This window comes from Octopus bimaculoides, chromosome 21, assembly GCF_001194135.2.
Source record: "Octopus bimaculoides isolate UCB-OBI-ISO-001 chromosome 21, ASM119413v2, whole genome shotgun sequence".
Classification (NCBI taxonomy): Eukaryota; Metazoa; Mollusca; class Cephalopoda; order Octopoda; family Octopodidae; genus Octopus; species Octopus bimaculoides.
The window spans coordinates 20,950,348-20,959,215 of NC_069001.1; the positions used below are offsets into that span (position 1 = coordinate 20,950,348).

Sequence of the window (8,868 nt, forward strand, 5' to 3'; positions counted from 1 at the left end):
AAATTTAGACAGTGTCACGTGACAACTAGCTGGGGCTGCCTGCTGGAGCCTAGCAGCAGATATAAAAAGGGGAACTTGACATGACGATCAGTCGGACGCTGACACTCGTTGATGCTGCATCAAAGAGGCCAGGGAATAGAAGAAAGAAGACATACACCCAACCCCAGAGTTGAAGACACCTCTGAAAGGAGGGGCCCCGCCACGTCAAAACGGTAGAGGAGTAGGGGCCGAAACTGGACGTGGTTCCTCCTGATGATGTCTTGAGCTAACTGGATCCTATAAAGGAGCTGTTGTGGTAGCAGACCACGAAACATGGTTGAAATTCCTCCAGTAAATTAAATTTTTGCTTTTGCAAAAAACATGACAAAACCAAGTAAAACACCACAACCAAAATGCAAAGTCCATCAAGCAAACATCAACAGGAACATAAATCATAAACAGAGATAAATCCATTTTTTAATGTCAGGACAACAAAAACCAGAGAAAGAAAAATCCAAGAGGAAACACACCCAAAACAACCGAATGTATTGATCCTAAAATAATTAATTTATCCAAAAGAGATCTTGACAATGATGAAATCTAACTTCTGTCAAAAGGACTGAAATTCACACCTACATCAACAGTCATCCAGAAATTCTGTTGTAAGTTACAACTTATAGAATTCTTCACTAATAAAAGTAATGAGATTGATGAACCCCTAGTAAAGTATAAATCAAATTTCACTCCACCAAAAGTAAGAAATAACTATCTTAACCAATACATTGGTATCCTGTCTAAATTTCCCCTTAGACACAATACTAATGTTAGGCTAAACATTAACAAATCAGAGATGTCTGCACTTAAAATGTATACAAAACAATCAAACAATAATAATTAAACAAGCAGATAAATTGGGTGCAATTGTTCCGAATACTTCAAGGATTTGGTTGAGGACCAACTGAAGGACACAACCTTCTATTGTGAAATACCTTCAAATATAGACCACCACATCATGAAGAAGATCAACAACCTGGTTTCAAAATACTACAACTCACTGATAATGAAAGAGACTACATCACCAATTTCATGCAACTTCTACGGTTTACCGAATATACATAAGACAAAAGATATTCAACATGCAGTAAAAGAACAAGAAAGTGAGTACATAAAATTACTATATCCCAAAGACTTAAAACATCAACCTATTATAGATGGTCCAGCATGCCCTACCCACTGTCTAAGCAAGTTTATTGACATTGTTTTGAAACTGCTATGTACCTACATACTCAGTTTCATCCATGATGACATTGACTTCCTGTCCCATCTTCCTAAAATATTTTAATTCAGTTTTGATGTAAGCCTTTACACCAATATTCCACATGATTTAGGAATAAAGGTGATTAAATACTGGGTAGAAAAACAGAAGTGATTCCCAACAGATTCACAGTGCCATTTATATTAGACACAGACTTATTCTGGAAAACAGCACATTCTTCTTTAATGGAAAGAATTACATCCAAATTAAAGATGGGAACGAGGTTTGTTCCCATTTGCATGAACTCTGCTGTGGAATATTTAGAAGAACAACACAACCAAGAAGTAGAGAAAAGCTATAGCACCGAATTTTGAAAGTATATTGAAAAACCATGGAAGAGATACCTTGATGACTGTTTCATTGTCTGAACAGACTCTAAATTCTCTGGAAGAGTTCACTATCCTCTTGAACAACGTACTCTCATCTCTTCAGTTTACAAAGAAGATGAGTAGTCCCAAATTACCATTCCTAGACATAATGGTAATTAAAAAAGACACCACCATTACCACAGATATATACTTTAAACATACAGACATACATCAATAACTGAATTTTAAGTCGTGCCATCCACCACATTCAAAATACAACATCCCATACAGCTTAGCCAGAGGAATTTGTACAATTGTAGAAGATGCAAATATCAGGAATAAACACCTAACAGAACTAATAGAATTTTTGCTCAAAATACCCCTCTCAATAACAGAAAATGGCATACAGTAGGCTATAAAAGTACCCGTACAGCAACTTAGGACAACCCAAAGAAGAAAAGAAGGACAAGTCATACCATTTATAGTAACACACAATCCATGTAACCAGAATATCTTCACCATTGCCAAAGCAAACTTACCAATCATTGCTCAAAGTAATGAATTAAAAGATATAATCACAGATCGAGCAATGGTTTTTAGTAAAAGACAGTTTAAAAACTTGAAAAAATTATTAACAAAGGCAAAGTTTGATCTTAATAACAAAGGCAAATCATTCATTGTATCTAAATGCAATGATAGCCGATGTGGCACATGCCAATATATACCAGCCAATATATGACCACAAAATCCGGAAAAATATTCACAAACGTAAGCATAAGAGTGGCTGTGTGGTAAGTAGCTTGCTTACCAATCACATTATTATTATTATTATTATCATTATTATAATTATCATTATTCAGGTCACTGCTTGGAATTGAACTCGGAATCTTGGAGTTAGTTGCCTGCGCTCTTAACCACTATGCCATATGACCTGACTAATAATAATAATAATAATAATAATCGAAAAATACCTAAGGAATGAGAACCCAGGTTCGTAATTTCCCTAAGACACCTGATAAAGGCTGGAGGGTATATCAGCTGAAACGTGTTAACAACAAACGAGATGAGGACAAATATCTGTCAAATATAAATAATGTAAATTATAATAAAGGTGATGATAATGGTGATGATGATAATTGAAAGGAAAAAATCCCTGGGAAATGTTTACAACATTTCTAAAAATAACCAGACAGTTACTGCTTTGGCCAGGGTCAAAATACAGGTCTCTTGACGCCTAAACCAAACACTAATGAACTGAAATAATTTAGTGAAGCCACACACTGATTGGTCAGAATACAGTTTGCAAAACTTAACATTCTGGAGCCTACACAAATGTATTTAAGGCACACATTTGAGCCATCTCACTACAGTTGTAAATTGTAAAACATAACTGTCGCCACTACTATATGAACCTGAAGATTGCATAAGTTAATGCATGAAAGTACTAGTTCAATCAGAATGGACATTTAATAATTCTATCATTTCATTATATTATATTATCTCATATTATATTATTATAAAATTGTAAATAAAATGTGAAAATCAGACAAAGTTAGAATTCCTTTGATTAATATTATCTTCTATACACAGCTATACACACCCATATATATATGTATGATGCATCAATGTGGTCCATGTCAATTTGTACATGTATATACAGTGAGTATAAACTGACATATACCACAACGATCACCTTTGGGATATATTCAAGCAGGATCACATTCACTACACCTATACAGCCTCACATGTGCCTATTTTACAAAGTTGTAAGAAAACCAGTGGAGGAATCAAAATTTAAATTAAACATACAATGACAAAGTTCAGAACGGATATTTCTATCATCCTATATAAGCAACCTCATTTCAAAACAAATTATTGGTTATTCTCAAACAGGAAAAATGTAGTTGATATAAAAAAACAAACAAAACAATTAGCAATATTGCTGAAAACGTGTGAGAAATATGGTATAAGGACATTTCAATAGGAAAAAACAAATCCAGACTTTGTGTCAATGGAAACAGTTGTTTCTTGATGAATAAGCTGTGAATTCTGATAAGGACCCCCCAACAACTATGATATGCAAGTGAATGTACTTATACATGTCACAAGGACAAAAACCATAAACCAAAACATGTATAATATAAATTCCCTCAACTACATTTTAAATTAAAATGCTAGTGAAAAAAAAAATACTGAAGTGGATCATTTTCAAGATCTAGACAAAGCTTGCCTGTATGAAAAGACACTCTAGAAATAAACATTACATTGTTTTCTAAAGTAGTTAGAGGCTTCTCAAAATGACAATATGTTTAAAATCCAAAACAAGACAAAGAATACAATGATAAACAATAAACAAAATGTTCGGATTAACAAGCAAAAATCATGATCATCATCATCATTATCAGCAGCAGCAGCAACAATAACAACAGCAACAAATGTTAAACAAAGAAGAATTCATTTTTTTTTTTAGTGTTGAGACAATAAGCAGTATGACAATAGTAAGACAACAATAATCAAAAGAAAGGAAGAAACATCTAAAATGATTGTCAAAAAGGAATTCTGATAATAAACTTCTTTTGGCAAAGGGAATAAAATCAATAACAAGACTATGAAAGTGAAGAAGATGAATCTCCTATAAGAAGCATATCAAAATCCCCTGTCTACAAGGAAGAAATCCTTTTCTAGACCAATATGCCAATATCCTTTCCAAATTCCTACTTAAATAGAATAGTTAGCCAAAATATCACCAATTTGGAAAAGTCTGCTCTTAAATGCCTCGGAAACAATAAAACAATAGTTACCAAACAAGTAGATAAAGATGGGGCTATTGTCATAAAGGGTGCAGAATATTATTGGGGTGTATGAAGAACAACTGAAGGATACAACCATACTTTGAAAGTGTTCACAAAAGCAATCGACAAAATGACAGCCTTTTCCCTCCAATGTTTGTAGATGAAATATATGAGGTTGGAAGATATGCCTCAGATGTTTTGGGTCATGTGGTAATGTAATCTAGGTCAGGAGATAATTATTATATTGTAGAAACAGGTGCTGCATCAATAGTGAGTGCATTTAAAAGTGCTGGCAGAGTACAAGGTCCACAACTGATCGAAGACTCTCAATTTAGGAAAGAAAAGTCACTTCTGTCACATTGGGATTTGACATCCAGATGAGCACTGCAGAGTTGGCAAAGCCAGAGGAATTGAGAAAATGGTTTGGCAGATTTAGTGTGTTTGAGGTAAAAGAAAGAGTAGTGGGGACAGAAGTGGAAGTCAGTAGGTTTGTACTGCACGGGGATGGAAAAGTGCTTATTATTATTAGTGATGGAAATGTTGAGAAAACTAACAGGAATGTCATATACAGTAGAGGTAAACTCCAAGGCAGGGTGAAAAATATTAATTGCACTGTTGAATGGTGAGTGTGGTTGTACTGACACAGCTGTCAAAATAACAATCTTACAGTCCTGGGGAGATTTGCTTCTTAATGTGGCCTAAGAACAGGTTTGGCAACATTGGTACACATTTGGTTCCCATGGCAACTTCGCTGACTTTTTTTGTAAAACTTTCCAAAAGAGGGAAACCATTTAAAGGTTAGGATGAGTTCAGCAAACTGGTGGAGTGGTGGTGTTGGGTACAGGCTGGGGCAGCAGATTAGGAAGTGATTAAGGGCTAATAGGCTGCCTCTGTTGTTGGTGACCATGTAGGGTGGTATAATATCCATAGTGTAAAGAAGTTTTGAAGATCCAGACAGAAAAGATAATGAGTTGAGTAAGATTAGGGCGTGTTTGTTATATTTAATATGTGAAAGTAATGTATTTTATGAAGCTATGTAGAGAGTTCAACAGGCGGTTATAGCCAGAGATGATAGGGCAGGGATATTGTCTGGTTTGTGAAATTTGGGGACAAAGTAAATGTTGGAAGTTTGTGGTGTTGTTACAATGAGGTTAGTGGCAGAAGGTGGATGGAAATGAACCCAACGACAAATTCACGTTTGTAAAAGTCTACTGTCTTTCTCTTTTGCTCTTGTGCTATGATACCTCTAAAGAAAAGTTTGAAACATGGGACAATCCACACAATTTGGCAATTTCATTGTATTCTTTTTGTTAATTTTTCTAAATAATACAAGTCTTGCTGAGGCAGATCTCACACACTCACACACACACTCACACACACACACACACACACACACACACACACACACACACACACACACACACACACACACACACACACACACACACACACACACACACACACACACACACACATTCATACCCTCACCCTGCATATATATCCATTTAATGTAGACTGTCGGTAAAAAGAGTACTCGATACCATAATAAAAATGAATAATATACAGGGGTTGGACAAAAATGTTGAAAAAAACCTTAAAATTTCAAGCAAATTAATTTTAATATGGGATAGGACTGACTTTGGCAGTAATTACAGCTGGAATTCTATGAGGTATGGACTCGTACAAAATTTGAATTGTTTCCAAAGGAATTTTTGTCCATTCTTCAGCTAAAACAGTCTCCAGTTCTTGTAGTGATGATGGTGGAGGATAACGACTCCTTACTTGTTTTTCTAAAATGCACCATAAATGTTCAATAATATTGAGATCTAGGGACTATGGTGGTCAGATAAGATGTTCACCTTCACTAAAATGTTCCTTGTGCTATTCAGTAACAACTTTAGCTGTGTGAATTGGTGCATTATCATCCTGAAAGATTGCGTTTCCCTCCAGAAACAGTTTCACAACCATAGGATAAATTTGATCAGATAAAATGCTTAAATAGTCTTGACTACTAATTCTGCCATGAAGGAAAACTACTAGGCCGGTGGATTTCCAAAATATAGCCCCCACCAGATCATTACAGGTCCTCCTCCATGTTTAACAGTTGGAAGAAGACAGTCTGGGTCAACTGCTTCTTTTGGTTGTCTCCACATGTATACATGGCCGGTGGTCGGAAATCGGGTAAAGGATGACTCGTCCGAGAAAATAACATTCTTCCACTGCTCTAGGGACCAATTCTGTAGGTTTTTACTCCACTCTAAATGCTTTACAACGTTTGTTTGTGAAAGTAGTGGTTTTCTGATTGCAGCCCTCCTGTGAAATCCGGCTTTGTACAGCTCCTGGTAAACAGTTTTTGTGGAAACTGGGTTCTCAAGGTGGTCATTAAGCTCTGCAGTAATTTTGGGAGCTGTACTTTTGTGATCCTTCCTAAAAATTTGCGTAAGAGTCTGACAATCCCTGTCTGAAAATTTTGGTTTTTCTACCTGAGTTTTGTTTCGACAAGGAGGTTTTCCCCTCTTTCTCAAAGGCTGTCATTACTTTTGAGACAGTACTATTTGATACACCAAACATTTCAGCTGTTTTCATTACGCTAGCACCTAGCATACAAGTACAAACAATTTGACCTCTTTGAAAGTCCGATAGATCTGTTATTTAAATGAATTTTAATTAGCTTTTTCTGATATCTGAAAAGAAACAGCAATTTTAGCAAGACATATTAAGCAACACTTATAATAAATCAAAATACATAAAAAAACAAGCTTTTGATGGTTTTATAGATATTTCAAAATTATGATGCTATGATGCTAACTCTTGTATTTTATTTTGGTTGAGTCAGTCTCTTGCTACCCTGTGTTTCACCTGTGGCTGCACAGGATCTTCAGGCACGTTATGTATCATAGACTTCCCATCCCACACACAAGTAGGAATGGATGGGCTCAACACACAACAGTTTTTACCATTCAGGTTTTGGCTCTTATTGTCAATCACATTAAACTCCTACCTTTGCATGGTCTCTTGGTGAACTTCTGGCTCAAGATCTTTGCACTGCTATATTTTTTGTTAAAAATCATCATCATCATCATCATCATCATTATCATCATTTAATGTCCACCTTCCATGCCTGGCAAAAATAAAAATAATATACCAAATATGGCAAGGTATGTTGAATAAAATCTGTTTCTTCTCTTTTCATGTAATAGTTCACTAATCATATTTATTATTAACTACCAATGTACCCCAGCATTAGCCAAGTGTTATGACCTACAACCACATTGCATTATTTGTTCCTTTGTTATGGGCAGATCGGCACACGAGGAGTATGAAGCAAACAACTCTTTATAAACATGTTTCTCAGTTATTTTCTGATGAACAATGCTGCAGTTTCCGTCTACCAAATTCAGACACAAGTCTGTGGTTGGCCTAGGGCTATAGTAGAAAGCACATGCCCAAGGTATCATGCAAGGGGACTGAACATGGAACCATGTGGTTGGGAAGCAAACTTCTTAACCACACAGTCATTCTTGTACCTAATATGTGTGTGTATGTGTGTATTTACATTTGTTGTTAAATCAAGTATTGTGTCCCTCTATGTCTCAAAGTTAGCAGTTCATCAAGCAGATATCTATAAAATAAATGCCAGATTGAAATACATACTGATGTCAGTATGATCAATTACGTTTTTGAAGGTGATACCCCATCACGGCGACAGCCGAAAGACTAAACCCAGTAAAATAATGTTTAAAGACTTAATGGCTTCAAATTTAAGGTAATAGATTACTAACCACAAGATAATGAGTTCGAAACTTTGTATTGAATTTCCACTCTATACGATAATATTATATGTACATCTCAGTCTACTTGACTTCCAACAATTAACAATTGTAATTTGAAGTTGAAGGATTAGCAGTAAGAAAGCTGTCCAGATTTCTTAAAAATTATTGTGCAAAAAAAAGTATTTTTTTCACCCCAACAAAACACACACACACACACACACACACACACACACACACACACACACACACAAACTGAGGTGTGTCTGTGGTAACTTGAGCTACTACAAAAAGCATCTCTTAAAACACATCCTTTCATCAAAACAAAAACACAGATTTACAGTATTTCAGGAAGAAAAAAACCCCAAAAAATCTATGCGATAGGTCTGCTACACCAGAGGCAACTCTGGACTAAACAAAACACAGACAAACGTGCTTCACATTAAAAATTATCTACTAAATTACTTCAGAGTTTCATTCCCTTGTAAAACTAAGATTGTTCAGGCAGAGTTGTTTCTCTTAGCTAATGACCTAAAACCGTGCAACTCAACCTTGTTTTCAAGGTTATTTTTGTAGTACAAAAAGACTTGTGCAAAAAACACTTTATTTGGTAGGCAAAAGATTACTGAATGTATTGATACCTCATATGTCAAAATCGGCAACTAAGTTTTTGAATCCATAAGGAACACACACACACACACACA

The 8,868-nt window shown here is 35.5% G+C and overlaps 1 long non-coding RNA gene across 2 annotated transcripts in view; it reads right to left on the bottom strand.

Annotated features, from left to right (window-relative positions):
- Positions 1-8,868, bottom strand: part of LOC128250477 (uncharacterized) — a 52,149-nt gene that overhangs the window by 41,049 nt on the left and 2,232 nt on the right. For both annotated transcript variants that reach the window (XR_008266499.1, XR_008266498.1), the window contains exon 2: positions 7,396-7,515. This is a non-coding gene — a long non-coding RNA (uncharacterized LOC128250477). The remainder of the gene's footprint in view (positions 1-7,395; positions 7,516-8,868) is intronic.